Here is a 19,759-nt window from a genome sequence, read left to right on the forward strand (position 1 = left end):
TCTCTCTATCATTCTCTATATCCCTCTCTCTATCCTCATTCTCTATCCCTCTATCATTCTCTATATCCCTCTATCATTCTCTATATCTCTCTCTATCATTCTCTATATCCTCTATCATTCTCTATCCCTCTATCATTCTCTATATCCCTCTATCATTCTCTATATCTCTCTATCATTCTCTATATCCTCTCTCTATCATTCTCTATATCTCTCTATCATTCTCTATATCCCTCTATCATTCTCTATATCTCCTCTATCATTCTCTATATCTCTCTATCATTCTCTATATCCCTCTATCATTCTCTATATCTCTCTATCATTCTCTATATCCCTCTATCATTCTCTATATCTCTCTATCATTCTCTATATCTCTCTATCATTCTCTATATCCCTCTCTATCATTCTCTATATCCCTCTCTATCATTCTCTATATCTCTCTCTATCATTCTCTATATCCTCTATCATTCTCTATATCCCTCTATATCTCTATATCTCTATCATCTCTATATCTCTCTATCATTCTCTATATCCCTCTATCATTCTCTATATCCCCTCTATCTATATTCTCTATCATTATCTATATCTCTATCATTCTCTATATCTCTCTATCATTCTCTATATCTCTCTATCATTCTCTATATCCCTCTATCATTCTCTATATCCCTCTATCATTCTCTATATCTCTCTATCATTCTCTATATCCCTCTATCATTCTCTATATCCCTCCCTCTATCATTCTCTATATCTCTCTATCATTCTCTATATCTCTCTATCATTCTCTATATCTCTATCATTCTCTATATCATTCTCTATCATCCCTCTATCATTCTCTATATCTCTCTATCATTCTCTATATCCTCTCTATCATTCTCTATATCCCTCTATCATTCTCTATATCTCTCTCTATCATTCTCTATATCTCTCTATCATTCTCTATATCTCTCTATCATTCTCTATATCCATCTCTATCATTCTCTATATCCCTCTATCATTCTCTATATCCTCTATCATTCATTCTATATCTCTATCATTCTCATTCTCTATCATTCTCTATATCCCTCTATCATTCTCTATATCTCTCTATCATTCTCTATATCCCTCTATCATTCTCTATATCCCTCCCTCTATCATTCTCTATATCTCTCTATCATTCTCTATATCTCTCTATCATTCTCTATATCTCTCTATCATTCTCTATATCCCTCTATCATTCTCTATATCTCTCTATCATTCTCTATATCTCTCTATCATTCTCTATATCCCTCTATCATTCTCTATATCCCTCTCTCTATCATTCTCTATATCCCTCTCTCTATCATTCTCTATATCCCTCTCTCTATCATTCTCTATATCTCTCTCTATCATTCTCTATATCCCTCTCTCTATCATTCTCTATATCCATCTCTCTATCATTCTCTATATCCCTCTCTATCATTCTCTATATCTCCCTCTCTATCATTCTCTATATCTCTCTCTATCATTCTCTATATCCCTCTATCATTCTCTATATCTCTCTCTATCATTCTCTATATCCCTCTATCATTCTCTATATCCCTCTATCATTCTCTATATCTCTCTCTATCATTCTCTATATCCCTCTATCATTCTCTATATCCCTCTATCATTCTCTATATCCCTCTATCATTCTCTATATCCCTCTCTCTATCATTCTCTATATCCCTCTCTCTATCATTCTCTATATCCCTCTATCATTCTCTATATCTCTCTCTATCATTCTCTATATCCCTCTATCATTCTCTATATCCCTCTCTCTATCATTCTCTATATCCCTCTATCATTCTCTATATCTCTCTCTATCATTCTCTATATCCCTCTATCATTCTCTATATCCCTCTCTCTATCATTCTCTATATCTCTCTATCATTATCTATATCTCTCTATCATTCTCTATATCTCTCTATCATTCTCTATATCCCTCTATCATTCTCTATATCTCTCTCTATCATTCTCTATATCCCTCTATCATTCTCTATATCCCTCTATCATTCTCTATATCTCTCTCTATCATTCTCTATATCCCTCTATCATTCTCTATATCCCTCTATCATTCTCTATATCTCTCTATCATTCTCTATATCTCTCTATCATTCTCTATATCTCTCTATCATTCTCTATATCCCTCTATCATTCTCTATATCCCTCTATCATTCTCTATATCTCTCTATCATTCTCTATATCCCTCTATCATTCTCTATATCTCTCTCTATCATTCTCTATATCTCTCTCTATCATTCTCTATATCCCTCTATCATTCTCTATATCCCTCTCTCTATCATTCTCTATATCTCTCTATCATTCTCTATATCTCTCTATCATTCTCTATATCCATCTCTCTATCATTCTCTATATCCCTCTATCATTCTCTATATCCCTCTATCATTCTCTATATCTCTCTATCATTCTCTATATCCCTCTATCATTCTCTATATCTCATTCTCTATATTCTCTATATCTCTATATCTCTCATCTATATCTCTCTATCATTCTCTATATCCCTCTCTCTATCATTCTCTATATCCCTCTATCATTCTCTATATCCCTCTCTCTATCATTCTCTATATCCCTCTATCATTCTCTATATCTCTCTCTATCATTCTCTATATCCCTCTATCATTCTCTATATCCCTCTATCATTCTCTATATCTCTCTCTATCATTCTCTATATCCCTCTATCATTCTCTATATCCCTCTATCATTCTCTATATCTCTCTATCATTCTCTATATCTCTCTATCATTCTCTATATCCATCTCTCTATCATTATCTATATCCCTCTATCATTCTCTATATCCCTCTATCATTCTCTATATCTCTCTATCATTCTCTATATCCCTCTATCATTCTCTATATCTCTCTCTATCATTCTCTATATCTCTCTCTATCATTCTCTATATCCCTCTATCATTCTCTATATCCCTCTCTCTATCATTCTCTATATCTCTCTATCATTCTCTATATCTCTCTATCATTCTCTATATCCATCTCTCTATCATTCTCTATATCCCTCTATCATTCTCTATATCCCTCTATCATTCTCTATATCTCTCTATCATTCTCTATATCCCTCTATCATTCTCTATATCTCTCTCTATCATTCTCTATATCTCTCTCTATATCTCTCTATCATTCTCTATATCCCTCTCTCTATCATTCTCTATATCCCTCTATCATTCTCTATATCCCTCTCTCTATCATTCTCTATATCCCTCTATCATTCTCTATATCCCTCTATCATTCTCTATATCCCTCTATCATTCTCTATATCCCTCTATCATTCTCTATATCCATCTCTCTATTTATCAATAATACATATTTGTATTCAGTTGTTTGTAAACCACAGATGTGTGTAAATTATGTGCATGTATCTGTCTATGGAGAATGTAGGCACCTGAGCTGAGCCATAAGGGAGACTGGGAATTTACCACCCAACTATCAAATAATGGGGGCAATGTTTGTTTTTAGTCCCTCCACTTTTCATCTGAAATCACCATCACCCACTAATTAATGAGTCATTTTTCACATTCAAAGTGTTTGAGCTGGTAATGTATCCATATTTATATCCATATAAAATGTACCATGACGTAGGCAATGAATACAGTACTTGTCAAAAGTTTGGACACATCTACTCATTCCAGGGTTTTTCTTTATTTTTACTATGTTCTACGTTGTACATTAATAGTGAAGACATCAAAACTAAGAAATGACACATATGGAATCATGTAGTAACCAAAAAAGTGTTAAACAAATCAAAATATATTGTATATTTGAGATTCTTCAACGTAGACACCCTTTGCCTTGATGACAGCTTTGCACACTCTTGGCATTCTCTCAACCAGCTTTATGAAGTAGTTTCAATTAACAGGTGTGCCTTGTTAAAAGTTCATTTGTGGAATTTTTTCCCTTCTTAATCCGTTTGAGTTGTGACAAGATAAGGTTGGCATACAGAAGATAGCCCTATTTTTGTTAAAGTCCAATTCAATATTATGGCAAGAACAGCTCAAATAAGCAAAGTCTATTATTACTTTAAGACATGAATCAGTCAATCAAGACCTTTGAAAGTTTCTTCAAGAGCAGTTGCAAAAACCTTTAAGCTCTATGATGAATCTGGCTCTCATGACGACCGCCACAGGAAAGGAAGACCCAGAGTTACCTCTGCTGCAGAGGAGAAGTTCATTAAATCAAATCAAATCAAATCAAATTTATTTATATAGCCCTTCGTACATCAGCTGATATCTCAAAGTGCTGTACAGAAACCCAGCCTAAAACCCCAAACAGCAAACAATGCAGGTGTAAAAGCACGGTGGCTAGGAAAAACTCCCTAGAAAGGCCAAAACCTAGGAAGAAACCTAGAGAGGAACCAGGCTATGTGGGGTGGCCAGTCCTCTTCTGGCTGTGCCGGGTAGAGATTATAACAGAACATGACCAAGATGTTCAAATGTTCATAAATGACCAGCATGGTCGAATAATAATAAGGCAGAACAGTTGAAACTGGAGCAGCAGCACAGTCAGGTGGACTGGGGACAGCAAGGAGTCATCATGTCAGGTAGTCCTGGGGCACGGTCCTAGGGCTCAGGTCCTCGAGAGAGAGAAAGAAAGAGAGAATTAGAGAGAGCATATGTGGGGTGGCCAGTCCTCTTCTGGCTGTGCCGGGTGGAGATTATAACAGAACGTGGCCAAGATGTTCAAATGTTCATAAATGACCAGCATGGTTGAATAATAGTAAGGCAGAACAGTTGAAACTGGAGCAGCAGCATGGCCAGGTGGACTGGGGACAGCAAGGAGTCATCATGTCAGGTAGTCCTGGGACATGGTCCTAGGGCCCAGGCCAGTTGAAACTGGAGCAGCAGCATGGCCAGGTGGACTGGGGACAGCAAGGAGTCATCATGTCAGGTAGTCCTGGGGCATGGTCCTAGGGCTCAGGTCCTCCGAGAGAGAGAAAGAAAGAGAGAAGGAGAGAATTAGAGAAACACATAGATTCACACAGGACACCGAATAGGACAGGAGAAGTACTCCAGATATAACAAACTGACCCTAGCCCCGACACATAAACTAATGCAGCATAAATACTGGAGGCTGAGACAGGAGGGGTCAGGAGACACTGTGGCCCCAACCCGAGGACACCCCGGACAGGGCCAAACAGGAAGGATATAACCCCACCCACTTTGCCAAAGCACAGCCCCACACCACTAGAGGGATATCTTCAACCACCAACTTACCATCCTGAGACAAGGCCGAGTATAGCCCACAAAGATCTCCGCCACGGCACAACCCAAGGAGGCGCCAACCCAGACAGGCCGACCACAACAGTGAATCAACCCACCCAGGTGACGCCCCCCCCAGGGACGGCATGAGAGAGCCCCAGTAAGCCAGTGACTCAGCCCCCGTAACAGGGTAGAGGCAGAGAATCCCAGTGGAAGGGAATCGGCCAGGCAGAGACAGCAAGGGCGGTTCGTTGCTCCAGAGCCTTTCCGTTCACCTTCCACTCCTGGGCCAGACTACACTCAATCATATGACCCACTGAAGAGATGAGTCTTCAGTAAAGACTTAAAGGTTGAGACCGAGTTTGCGTCTCTGACATGGGTAGGCAGACCGTTCCATAAAAAATGGAGCTCTATAGGAGAAAGCCCTGCCTCCAGCTGTTTGCTTAGAAATTCTAGGGACAATTAGGAGGCCTGCGTCTTGTGACCGTAGCGTACGTGTAGGTATGTACGGCAGGACCAAATCAGAGAGATAGGTAGGAGCAAGCCCATGTAATGCTTTGTAGGTTAGCAGTAAAACCTTGAAATCAGCCCTTGCTTTGACAGGAAGCCAGTGTAGAGAGGCTAGCACTGGAGTAATATGATCAAATTTTTTGGTTCTAGTCAGGATTCTAGCAGCCGTATTCAGCACTAACTGAAGTTTATTTAGTGCTTTATCCGGGTAGCCGGAAAATAGAGCATTGCAGTAGTCTAACCTAGAAGTGACAAAAGCATGGATTAATTTTTCTGCATCATTTTGGACAGAAAGTTTCTGATTTTTGCAATGTTACGTAGATGGAAAAAAGCTGTCCTCGAAATGGTCTTGATATGTTCTTCAAAAGAGAGATCAGGGTCAGAGTAACGCCGAGGTCCTTCACAGTTTTATTTGAGACGACTGTACAACCATTAAGATTAATTGTCAGATTCAACAGAAGATCTCTTTGTTTCTTGGGACCTAGAACAAGCATCTCTGTTTTGTCCGAGTTTAATAGTAGAAAGTTTGCAGCCATCCACTTCCTTATGTCTGAAACACATGCTTCTAGCGAGGGCAATTTTGGGGCTTCACCATGTTTCATTGAAATGTACAGCTGTGTGTCATCCGCATAGCAGTGAAAGTTTACATTATGTTTTCGAATAACATCCCCAAGAGGTAAAATATATAGTGAAAACAATAGTGGTCCTAAAACAGAACCTTGAGGAACACCGAAATTTACAGTTGATTTGTCAGAGGACAAACCATTCACAGAGACAAACTGATATCTTTCCGACAGATAAGATCTAAACCAGGCCAGAACATGTCCGTGTAGACCAATTTGGGTTTCCAATCTCTCCAAAAGAATGTGGTGATCGATGGTATCAAAAGCAGCACTAAGGTCTAGGAGCACGAGGACAGATGCAGAGCCTCGGTCCGTTGCCATTAAAATGTCATTTACCACCTTCACAAGTGCCGTCTCAGTGCTATGATGGGGTCTAAAACCAGACTGAAGCATTTCGTATACATTGTTTGTCTTCAGGAAGGCAGTGAGTTGCTGCGCAACAGCCTTCTCTAAAATTTTGAGAGGAATGGAAGATTCGATATAGGCCGATAGTTTTTATATTTTCTGGGTCAAGGTTTGGCTTTTTCAGAGAGGCTTTATTACTGCCACTTTTAGTGAGTTTGGTACACATCCAGTGGATAGAGAGCCGTTTATTATGTTCAACATAGGAGGGCCAAGCACAGGAAGCAGCTCTTTCAGTAGTTTAGTTGGAATAGGGTCCAGTATGCAGCTTGAAGGTTTAGAGGCCATGATTATTTTCATCATTGTGTCAAGAGATATAGTACTAAAAGACTTGAGCGTCTCTCTTGATCCTAGGTCCTGGCAGAGTTGTGCAGACTCAGGACAACTGAGGTTTGGAGGAATACGCAGGTTTAAAGAGGAGTCCGTAATTTGCTTTCTAATAATCATAATCTTTTCCTCAAAGAAGTTCATGAATTTATCACTGCTAAAGTGAAAGTCATCCTCTCTTGGGAATGCTGCTTTTTAGTTAGCTTTGCGACAGTATCAAAAAGGAATTTCGGATTGTTCTTATTTTCCTCAATTAAGTTAGAAAAATAGGATGATCGAGCAGCAGTAAGGGCTCTTCGGTACTGCACGGTACCGTCCTTCAGCTAGTCGGAAGACTTCCAGTTTGGTGTGGCGCCATTTCCGTTCCAATTTTCTGGAAGCTTGCTTCAGAGCTCGGGTATTTTCTGTGTACCAGGAGCTAGTTTCTTATGAGACATTTTTTTAGTTTTTAGGGTGCAACTGCATCTAGGGTATTGCGCAAGGTTAAATTGAGATACTCAGTTAGGTGGTTAACGGATTTTTGTCCTCTGGCGTCCTTGGGTAGGCAGAGGGAGTCTGGAAGGGCATCAAGGAATCTTTGTGTTGTCTGTGAATTTATAGCACGACTTTTGATGTTCCTTGGTTGGGGTCTGAGCAGATTATTTGTTGCAATTGCAAACGTAATAAAATGGTGGTCCGATAGTCCAGGATTATGAGGAAAAACATTAAGATCCACAACATTTATTCCATGGGACAAAACTAGGTCCAGCGTATGACTGTGACAGTGAGTGGGTCCAGAGACATGTTGGACAAAACCCACTGAGTCGATGATGGCTCCGAAAGCCTTTTGGAGTGGGTCTGTGGACTTTTTCCATGTGAATATTAAAGTCACCAAAGATTAGAATATTATCTGCAATGACTACAAGGTCCGATAGGAATTCAGGGAACTCAGTGAGAAACGCTGTATATGGCCCAGGAGGCCTGTAAACAGTAGCTATAAAAAGTGATTGAGTAGGCTGCATAGATTTCATGACTAGAAGCTCAAAAGACGAAAACGTCATTTTTTTTTTGTAAATTGAAATTTGCTATCGTAAATGTTAGCAACACCTCCGCCTTTGCGGGATGCACGGGGATATGCTCACTAGTGTAGCCAGGAGGTGAGGCCTCATTTAACACAGTAAATTCATCAGGCTTAAGCCATGTTTCAGTCAGGCCAATCACATCAAGATTATGATCAGTGATTAGTTCATTGACTATAATTGCCTTTGAAGTAAGGGATCTAACATTAAGTAGCCCTATTTTGAGAAGTGAGGTATCATGATCTCTTTCAGTAATGACAGGAATGGAGGTGGTCTTTATCCTAGTGAGATTGCTAAGGCGAACACCGCCATGTTTAGTTTTGCCCAACCTAGGTCGAGGCACAGACACGGTCTCAATGGTGATAGCTGAGCTGACTACACTGACTGTGCTAGTGGCAGACTCCACTATGCTGGCAGGCTGGCTAATAGCCTGCTGCCTGGCCTGCACCCTATTTCATTGTGGAGCTAGAGGAGTTAGAGCCCTGTCTATGTTGGTAGATAAGATGAGAGCACCCCTCCAGCTAGGATGGAGTCCGTCACTCCTCAGCAGGTCAGGCTTGGTCCTGTTTGTGGGTGAGTCCCAGAAAGAGGGCCAATTATCTACAAATTCTATCTTTTGGGAGGGGCAGAAAACAGTTTTCAACCAGCGATTGAGTTGTGAGACTCTGCTGTAGAGCTCATCACTCCCCTAACTGGGAGGGGGCCAGAGACAATTACTCGATGCCGACACATCTTTCTAGCTGATATGCACGCAGAAGCTATGTTGCGCTTGGTGATCTCTGACTGTTTCATCCTAACATCGTTGAGTATTGCACAAAAGTGAGTATTACACCATAAAAAGTAAGTGAGACTGTTCTACAGACTACATGTGTCTAAATGTGAAACTACAAATCAGATTGTATGGTTCATGGGGAAATAGTCCAGACTGATTCAGTATGTACTAGTATGTACACTAGTATGTAGTATGTGTACTAGTATGGTGTACTACATTAGAGTTACCAGCCTCAGAAATTGCAGCCCAAATAAATTCTTCACAGAGTTCAAGTAACAGACACATCTCAACATCACGTGGTCAGAGGAGACTGCGTGAATCAGGCCTGAATGGTCGAATTTCTGAGAAAAAATACCTCACTAATAAAGAACATCAATAATAAGAAGAGACTTGCTTGGGCCAAGAAATATGAGCAATGAACATTAGACCAGTGGAAATCTGTCCTTTGGTCTGATGAGTCCAAATTTTTGGTTCCAACCACTGTGTCTTTGTGAGATGCAGAGTAGGCGAATGGATGATCTCTGCATGTGTGGTTCCCACCATGAAGCATGGAGGAGGAGGTGTGATGGTGTGGGGGTCCTTTGTTGGTGACACTGTCAGTGATTTATTTTGAACTCAAAGCACACTTAACCAGCATGGCTACAACAGCATTCTGCAGCGATACGCAATCCCATCTGGTTTGTGCTTAGTGGGACTATCATTTATTTTGACCCAATACACCTTCAGGCTGTGTAAGGCCTATTTGACCAAGAAGGAGTGATGGAGTGCTGCATCAGATGACCTGGCCTCCACAATCACCCGACCTCAACCCAATTGAGATGGTTTGGGATGAGTTGGACCGCAGAGTGAAGGAAAAGCAGCCAACAAGTGCTCAGCATATGTGGGAACTCCTTCAAGACTGTTGGAAAATCCTCCCAGGTTAAACTGGTTGAGAGAATGCCAAGCGTGTGCAAAGCTGTGATCAAGGAAAAGGGTGGCTATTTTGATTTGTTTAACACTTTTTTGGTTACTACATGATTCCATATGTGTTATTTAATAGTTTTGATGTCTTCACTAGTATTCTAACATGTAGAAAATAGTCAAAATAAAGAAAACCTTTGAATGAGTAGGTGTGTCCAAACTTTTGACTGGTATTGTAAATAGCACAACTTTGGATTTCACCCCGTCTCAAAATGGAATGGTTTAGACTGTTTGTCAGTGTTCACTCTCCTCCCGCTTCTACCATGTAGTCCAGGTAGAAAAAGCAATTGCTGTCTTCGTTCTGATATTATGAACTTTACCCTATATATCTAGTAATAACCATATAAACTACTAATTATTTAAAGCCAAACTGCCAAAACTATTGCTGATGGTGAACCTGAATGATCGAAATGAAATCTATTGTAGCCTAAGCCCCAATCAACAGGTAGACTATAGCCAAATGAGAGTGTGTCTCCAGTGGTAGCTTAGGCTAGTTTATTCCGGTAAAACACCATTTTCAACTGCGCATTTGATAACAATAACGTAGCAAATTACAGTTGTTGCCAGTCACAACTACTAAAGCCTAATATTGTGCAAGCCCTTTTACAAATATTTGATGGTTGAAGGCGATGTTTGGCCTATGTCTCATTGGTCAGCGCGCGAAGCAGCACAAGTGTGTAGTTTGACTATGCTACTGATATTACTGGGGTTGTTCAGCATGCACAATGACTTGTAGGTCAATGACTGTCAACACAGTTACATGCTTAGTTCTATACTGAAGGAGAGGACACATCAGTTGTCACAAAAGATGAAGCATTTTTGGAAGGTAGAAAGAAAGCAATATGAGCAAAAAAAAACATGTGAACCAGCGATCGATAACGTTTGAATAGATTTTCTAACTGATGCATGCTACATTTGGATCGTTTGGAGTCCCACGGACCAATGCACTCATACTGTATCTTAAACACTTGAACCGGGGACTGATGCATATCGTTGAATCATTACCTCCCCAAAATATGAGATTAGAGTGTTTCCTCATATGGCTTGCAGGTCAGGGGCTGGTCAGGGGCTGGTCCGGTGCTGGTCTGGGGCTGTTCCGGGGCTGGTCAGGGTCTGCTCAGGGAGTGGTCAGGGGCTGGTCAGGGGCTGGTCCGGGGCTGGTCAGGGTCTGCTCAGGGACTGGTCCGGGAGTGGTCAGGGGCTGGTCAGGGGCTGGTCCGGGGCTGGTCAGGGTCTGCTCAGGGACTGGTCCGGGAGTGGTCAGGGGCTGGTCAGGGGCTGGTCCGGGGCTGGTCAGGGTCTGCTCAGGGACTGGTCAGGGTCCAGGTCAGGTGATGCGGTTAAATCACAGATCTGTCATAGTCCCCTGGCTTTACTCAATTTAGCTCCGACAGCTACATCTCCACTGATCCGCTAATGCTAAGCTAATGCTAAGCTAATGCTAAGCTAATGCTAAGCTAGCTCTACTGTAGCTTGGCCTGATTGTACAGTGCACAAGTACACACACAAATAGGTATTGACCAAGACTTAGTAGTTAGACCCCCCATGTGGTTCCTAGCGACCTTGAACACTTAACAACAACTCAATCTCTACCCATCTGCTTATCCTGTCTCTCTCTCTCTTTCAGTGCTCTCCCCCCTTCTCTCCCTCCCCCTCTCTCTGTCTTCCTCTGTATACTGCCATGCTGAGTAGTCTTCTAAGCCAACTCTTGCCATTGTTAGAGGAAATGTTTCCATGGCTACAGGAGGCACACAGGCAGGCAGCCTAGCTGTGAGTGAGGCAGCAGCAGTACTGTTGTTAGGAGACTAGAGATCTGCAGACGGAGACACTCTGCGACGTGATCCACTGAACATCTACTGATGTACAACACTTATTCAGTCACTCCCATCTGAGGAGCTGTCCCACTTCTCTAACGCTATGACACCCAGACCACCTGTACGCAGACTGGAGGATAGACACGGAACTGTCTGTCTGTCACAGGACTCATGACATCCTCCAGTAGTTCTGATGAGTTTGTATAGTAGTCAGTTTCTCAGGACAACAGGGTCTAATGATCTTTCAGTGTGTATGTCTGTCTGTCAGTACGACAGGGTCTAATGGTCTTTCAGTGAGTTTGTCCGTGTATTTGTCTGTCAGTACTACAGTGTGTGGTAGTAGTGTTCCTGGCTGTAAACTGGTGGCACCACTCCCTCTCTCCCTTTCTCCCTCTCACTCACCTCTTATTCTCTCTAGCTCTCTTTCACTCATTTCTCTCAGCTTTTAGCACAAAGCTGTGTGTGTCTGCTTCCCTTCCCCACCCTACATTCCTCTTTCCCCATGCAGCCTCTCCCCCGCTTCCTCCCTTCCTTACCTCCTACTCACTCACTCACTCACTCACTCACTCCCTTCCCCTATCTCTCACCCTCCTTCCCCTATCCCCCTCTGCCTTATGCTATCGTTATTGCTCCCTCTCTACCTCCTCGTATTCTGCTTTCCCTCCAACTCTCATTAACCCTTCCCCTGTCCCTCGCTCCTCTGCTCTCCCTCCAACTCTCATTAACCCTTCCCCTGTCCCTCGCTCCTCTGCTCTCCCTCCAACTCTCATTAACCCTTCCCCTGTCCCTCGCTCCTCTGCTCTCCCTCCAACTCTCATTAACCCTTCCCCTGTCCCTCGCTCCTCTGCTCTCCCTCCAACTCTCATTAACCCTTCCCCTGTCCCTCGCTCCTCTGCTCTCCCTCAACTCTCATTAACCCTTAACCCCCTGTCCCTCGCTCCTCTGCTCTCCTCCAACTCTCATTAACCCTTAACCCCCTGTCCCTCGCTCCTCTGCTCTCCCTCCAACTCTCATTAACCCTTTCCCTGTCCCTCGCTCCTCTGCTCTCCTCCAACTCTCATTAACCCTTCCCTGTCCCTCGCTCCTTTGCTCTCCCTCCAACTCTCATTAACCCTTCCCCTGTCCCTCGCTCCTCTGCTCTCCCTCCAACTCTCATTAACCCTTCCCCTGTCCCTCGCTCCTCTGCTCTCCCTCCAACTCTCATTAACCCTTCCCCTGTCCCTCACTCCTCGGCTCTCCCTCCAACTCTCATTAACCCTTCCCCTGTCCCTCGCTCCTCTGCTCTCCCTCCAACTCTCATTAACCCTTCCCCTGTCCCTCGCTCCTCTGCTCTCCCTCAACTCTCATTAACCCTTCCCCTGTCCTCGCTCCTCTGCTCTCCCTCCAACTCTCATTAACCCTTCCCCTGTCCCTCCCTGTCCTCGGCTCTCCCTCCAACTCTCATTAACCCTTCCCTGTCCCTCCGCTTCCTCTGCTCTCCCTCCAACTCTCATTAACCCTTCCCCTGTCCCTCGCTCCTCTGCTCTCCCTCCAACTCTCATTAACCCTTCCCCTGTCCCTCGCTCCTCTGCTCTCCCTCCAACTCTCATTAACCCTTTCCCTGTCCCTCGCTCCTCTGCTCTCCCTCCAACTCTCACTAACCCTTCCCCTGTCCCTCGCTCCTCTGCTCTCCCTCCAACTCTCATTAACCCTTCCCCTGTCCCTCGTTCCTCGCTCCTCTGCTCTCCCTCCAACTCTCATTAACCCTTCCCTGTCCCTCTGCTCCTCTGCTCTCCCTCCAACTCTCATTAACCCTTCCCCTGTCCCTCGCTCCTCTGCTCTCCCTCCAACTCTCATTAACCCTTCCCCTGTCCTCGCTCCTCTGCTCTCCCTCCAACTCTCATTAACCCTTCCCCTGTCCCTCGCTCCTCTGCTCTCCCTCCGACTCTCATTAACCCTTCCCCTGTCCCTCGCTCCTCTGCTCTCCCTCCGACTCTCATTAACCCTTCCCCTGTCCCTCGCTCCTCGGCTCTCCCTCCGACTCTCATTAACCCTTCCCTGTCCCTTCCCTGTCTCCTCCAACTCTCATTAACCCTTCCCCTGTCCCTGCTCTCCCTCCAACTCTCATTAACCCTTCCCTGTCCCTCGCTCCTCTGCTCTCCCTCCAACTCTCATTAACCCTTCCCCTGTCCCTCGCTCCTCTGCTCTCCCTCCAACTCTCATTAACCCTTCCCCTGTCCCGCGCTCCTCTGTTCTCCCTCCAACTCTCATTAACCCTTCCCCTGTCCCTCGCTCCTCTGCTCTCCCTCCGACTCTCATTAACCCTTCCCCTGTCCCTCGCTCCTCGGCTCTCCCTCCAACTCTCATTAACCCTTCCCCTGTCCCTCGCTCCTCTGCTCTCCCTCCAACTCTCATTAACCCTTCCCCTGTCCCTCGCACCTCTGCTCTCCCTCCAACTCTCATTAACCCTTCCCCTGTCCCTCGCCTCTGCTCCTCTGCTCTCCCTACAACTCTCATTAACCCTTCCCCTGTCCCTCGCTCCTCTGCTCTCCCTCCAACTCTCATTAACCCTTCCCCTGTCCCTCGCTCCTCTGCTCTCCCTCCAACTCTCATTAACCCTTCCCCTGTCCCTGCTCTCCTCCAACTCTCATTAACCCTTCCTCTGCTCTCTCCTCCAACTCTCATTAACCCTTCCCCTGTCCCTCGCTCCTCTGCTCTCCTCCAACTCTCATTAACCCTTCCCCTGTCCCTCGCTCCTCTGCTCTCCCTCTCAACTCTCATTAACCCTTCCTTCCCTGTCCCTGCTCTCCTCCCGCTCCTCTGCTCTCCTCTGCTCAACTCTCATTAACCCTTCCCCTGTCCTCGCTCCTCTGCTCTCCCTCCGACTCTCATTAACCCTTCCCCTGTCCCTCGCTCCTCGGCTCTCCTCCAACTCTCATTAACCCTTCCCCTGTCCTCGCTTCCTCTGCTCTCCCTCCAACTCTCATTAACCCTTCCCTGTCCCTCGCACCTCTGCTCTCCCTCCAACTCTCATTAACCCTTCCCTGTCCCTCGCTCCTCTGCTCTCCCTCCAACTCTCATTAACCCTTCCCTGTCCCGGCTCCTCTGTTCTCCCTGTCCCCTCGCTCCTCTGCTCTCCCTCCAACTCTCATTAACCCTTCCCCTGTCCCTCGCTCCTCTGCTCTCCCTCCAACTCTCATTAACCCTTCCCCTGTCCTCGCTCCTCTGCTCTCCCTCCAACTCTCATTAACCCTTCCCCTGTCCTCGCTCCTCTGCTCTCCCTCCAACTCTCATTAACCCTTCCCCTGTCCCTCGCTCTGCTCTCCCTCCAACTCTCCACGCTCCTCTGCTCTCCCTCAACTCTCATTAACCCTTCCCTGTCCCTCGCTCCTCTGCTCTCCCTCCAACTCTCATTAACCCTTCCCCTGTCCCTCGCTCCTCTGCTCTCCTCCAACTCTCATTAACCCTTCCCCTGTCCCGCGCTCCTCTGCTCTCCCTCCAACTCTCATTAACCCTTCCCTGTCCCTCGCTCCTCTGCTCTCCCTCCGACTCTCATTAACCCTTCCCCTGTCCCTCGCTCCTCGGCTCTCCCTCCAACTGTCTCATCCAACCTAACCCCTTCCCCCTGTTCCAACCCATGTCTGTCCCTCGCTCCTCTGCTCTCCCTCCAACTCTCATTAACCCTTACCCTGTCCCTCGCACCTCTGCTCTCCCTCCAACTCTCATTAACCCTTCCCCTGTCCCTCGCTCCTCTGCTCTCCCTACAACTCTCATTAACCCTTCCCCTGTCCCTCGCTCCTCTGCTCTCCCTCCGACTCTCATTAACCCTTCCCCTGTCCCGCGCTCCTCTGCTCTCCCATTCATCCCCCTTTTCCTCTTGATTTTATTCTATTCCACCCTTCCTCTTTCTTTTCCCTATCAGTCTCATTTTCTCTTTCAACCCTCTCTCACATTCCCATTACTCTCTCTCTCTCCATCTCTCCCTCCCACCCACTCTACTCAGTCCTGTTTCGTTAAACTGCATTCATTCCCCACATTGGTGAGAATGGCGCTGCCCAGATTTGTGAGGATGTTTTTTTATTTAGCTACTGACTGAACTTTTTTCGTACAAAATGTTTCTGCCATGTTTCCTATTACGGAAAATAGCTTCTGGGCATCAGAACAGCCATCACTAACCTAGATTTGGATGAAGACTTCTACTTCAACGAGTCCACGGTGCAGGACACACTGCTCACCCCGGACGAGGCACTAATCCCGGAGTCTCGGAAAAGGAAACTACGGAGTAAGAGAGGCAGACGTGCGGGTAACCTGATGAAAATCCGCCTCTACCCTATCCGCCTCTACCCTTCGTTCTAGTGGCGAATGTAAAATCACTGGAGAACAAACTGGACAAGCTCCATTTGAGAGTTTGTGACCTGTACAACTAGAAGAGACAAAACTCTAGATCATCATTACTCCACTCATAGAATTGCATACAAAGCTCTCCCTCGCCCTCCATCTAGAAAATCTGACCATAACTTTATCCTCCTGATTCCAGCTTACAAGTAAAACCTCAAACAGGAAGTACCAGCGCAATACGGAAGTGATTCGATGAAGCGGATGCTAAGCTACAGGACCATTTCACTAGCACAGACAGGAATATGTTCTGAGATTCATCCGATGGCATTGAGAAGTTTACCACATCAGTCACCTGTTTCATTAACAATGCATCAACGACGACATCCCCACAGTGACCGTACGTACATATCCCAACCAGAAGCCATGGATTACAGGCAACATCTGCACTGTGCTAAAGGCTAGAGCTGCCGCTTTCAAGGAGCGGGACAATAATCCGGATGTTTATAAGAAATCCCGCTACGAACTCCGACAGATTACCAAGACGCATACTCAGAACATGCGCTGACCAGCTGGCAAGTGTCTTCACTGACATTTTCAACCTCTCCCTGATCCAGTCTGTAATACCTACATGTTTCAAGAAAACCACCATAGTCCCTGTGCGCTAAGGTAACCTGTCTAAATGACTGTTGACCCATAGCACTCATATCTCTAGCCATGAAATGCTTTGAAACCCTGGACCCACTCCAATCCACATACCGCCTCAACAGATTTACAGATGACACAATCTCTATTGCACTTCACACTGCCCTCTCCCACCTGGACAAGAGGAACTCTTATGTTTGAATGCTGTTCACTGATTACAGCTAAGTATTCAACACCATAGTGCCCTCCAAACTCATCACTAAGTTAAGGACCCTGGGACAGAACACCTTCCTCTGCAACTAGATCCTAGACTTCTAGACGGGACACCCCCAGGTGGTGAGGGTAGGCAACAACACATCCGCCATACTGACCCTCAACACGGGGCCTCCTCAGGTGTGTGCTTAGTCCCCTCGTGTACTCCCTCTTCACCAAGGACTGTGTGGCCCCAAACGACTCCAACACCATCATTAAGTTTGCTGATGACACAATGGTGGTAGGCCTGATCACCGATGACGGTGAGACAGCCTATAGCGAGATAGTCAGAGACCTGGCAGTATGGTGACAGGACAACAACCTCTACCTCAACAAGACAAAGGAGCTGACAAAGGAGCTGATCGTGGACTAGAGGGCATGACAACGCTTCTTCCCCCTCAGGAGGCTGAAAAGATTTGTCATGGGCCCTCAGATCCTCAAAGAGTTGTACAGGTGCACCATTGAGAGCATCTTGACTGGCTGCATCAACGCTTGGTATGGCAACTGTTTGGCATCGCCTGCAAGGCGCTAGAGTGGGTAGTTCATATGGCCCAAAACATCACTGGGGCCGAGATCCCTGCCCTTCCAGGACCTCTATACCATGCGATGTCAGAGGAAGACCATAACAAAATGGTCAAAGACTCTAGCCACACAAGTCATAGACTGTTCTCTCTGCTACCGTACGGCAAGCGGTACTGATGCACCACGTCTGGAACCAACAGGACCCTGACCAGCTTCTACCCTCAAGCCAAATAGTTAGTCCATGTAGCTAATTAATTAAATATTTAACTATAATAATACTTTTATTATTACGTGTCATTACTTTAATATTATTTCTCTACTTTCTCTCTCTCTGCATTGTTGGGAAGGGCCTGTAAGTAAGCTTTTCACTGCTAGTCTACACCTGTTGTTTACAGAGCATGTACAAATAGAATTTGACTTGAGATTACCCTGAGCTCTGCAATCCTCCAAACCTACCCACTCTGTTCTCCTCACCTCCCTCCTCTCCCTCTACACCTACCCCAAACCACACTCACCTTAATCACTCACTTACTCAGTCACTCAAATATTCCCTCACCTCTCTTCATTCCAAGCGTACCCCTCCTAACCCCACATTCCCCTCTCCTCTCTCCATCTTCAACCTCTCCCCCTTTTTTTCATCCACCAACACTCAATCATACACCTCTAATCCCCCCCCAAACCCCCCCCAACCGATCCACCCACACTCATTCACTCATTCACCCCCATCCCAGCACTACCCTCATCACCACCATCTTTTTCTCTACCCTGATCTCCTCTCTCGTCCTCGTTCTCCCTCTTTCCTCTTCAGGTTCTGTGTGATTTATTCCTACCCTCCCTCCCTCCCCTTGGAGGTTGTGGGCCAGCTAGTCCCTAAAAACAACAAAGGGAGAGAGAGGGAGAAAAGAAAGAGAGGGAGGGTAAGAGAGACATAGAATAACAACCTCTTTTACTTTCCATCCTCTCTCTTTTTTTTTACCCATCATGTTTTCCCTTCTCTTCTCCCACACTGCTTTTTGGATTGTCTCTGAATTCTTGAGCTGTTTTAGTGGCTCACTCCCCCTTTCAACTGAAATGACTTTTACTCTCTCAAACTCTGGCATGAGGAGGAAGCAAGTTCAACCTCACCTCCCTCTATGTCCACTCACCGACTCACACATACCACACACATACACACACACACACACACACACACACACACACACACACACACACACACGCACACGCACACACACGCACACGCACACACATATTCACACATACATCTCACATGGTTGCATGCTTGGTATTTGTGACAACATTGTCCTTGTGAAATCTGTTGTGTGGGCTGTGACTGTGTTGGTGATCCCTCTACTTGTCCTATCCCCAGGCTGGCCTAGCTCTGACTGGATATGAGTGTGAGGACAAAGTGCTAAGACACCCAGGCATGCTAGCAGCACTGCTGTATGAGACATAAGCAGTGACCCGGATTCTGTCACAATGGGATGGAGAAGTTGTCGGAGGTAGACTTGGACAATCCCCATATTCAACCTGAACCATTTGGGGGAGAAGCCATACAGTACACTATGTGTTAGTGGGAATCTGTCTAATCCTACTCACCTATACACACTTCCTGTGTGTGTATCCAGAATCTGATCAAATAAGCCTACTTTTCCATCCAGATTCCCTCTCTGGAGCGGGTGTGTTTGTGTGTGATGGAAGGATGTCTGTAGTATCCAATGTGTTCCGCCTACGATGAAGTTGTAAGTGTTGTGTTAGTGTGTGTGTGTGTGTGAAACCTGATATTTCTAGAAAATGGACCCTGGCCAGTGACATCCCGGAAGTCTGTGACACAAAAGAGAGTGTTGGGTTTCCTGAAGGGAGAGGCCACACACACACACACTCCATCCGTCCCTCAGCTGCAGAACAGAGGTCAGAGGTTACTTGGGGTCAGCTGACCGTTCCTCAATTTTCAGGCCTTCACTCTCCCGTCCCTTTTTACTGTGGTGAAACACACTCCCCTCAAAACACACAGACTCCAGTCAATATACTGTTCAGGCTGCAACCACAACCCTTAAAGCTGTATCTCCTGTCCATTAGCTGTAACTCTCCATGGAAGATATATGATTTCTCTCTCTCTCTCTCTCTCTCTCTCTCTCTCTCTCTCTCTCTCTCTCTCTCTCTCTCAATTCAATTCAATTAAATTCAAGGGCTTTATTGGCATGGGAAACATGTGTTAACATTGCCAAAGCAAGTGAGGTAGACAACAAACAAAGTGAATATATAAAGTGAAAAACAAAAAAAATTAACAGTAAACATTACACATACAGAAGTTTCAAAACAGTAAAGACATTACACATGTC

General features: G+C 45.3%; 1 protein-coding gene across 1 annotated transcript in view; it reads left to right on the plus strand.

Moving 5' to 3' along the window:
- Window positions 1-19,759, plus strand: part of LOC115101618 (zinc finger and BTB domain-containing protein 46) — a 182,685-nt gene that overhangs the window by 121,451 nt on the left and 41,475 nt on the right. The window lies entirely within an intron of this gene.

The sequence above is a fragment of the Oncorhynchus nerka genome, linkage group LG20, assembly GCF_034236695.1.
Source record: "Oncorhynchus nerka isolate Pitt River linkage group LG20, Oner_Uvic_2.0, whole genome shotgun sequence".
NCBI lineage: Eukaryota > Metazoa > Chordata > Actinopteri > Salmoniformes > Salmonidae > Oncorhynchus > Oncorhynchus nerka.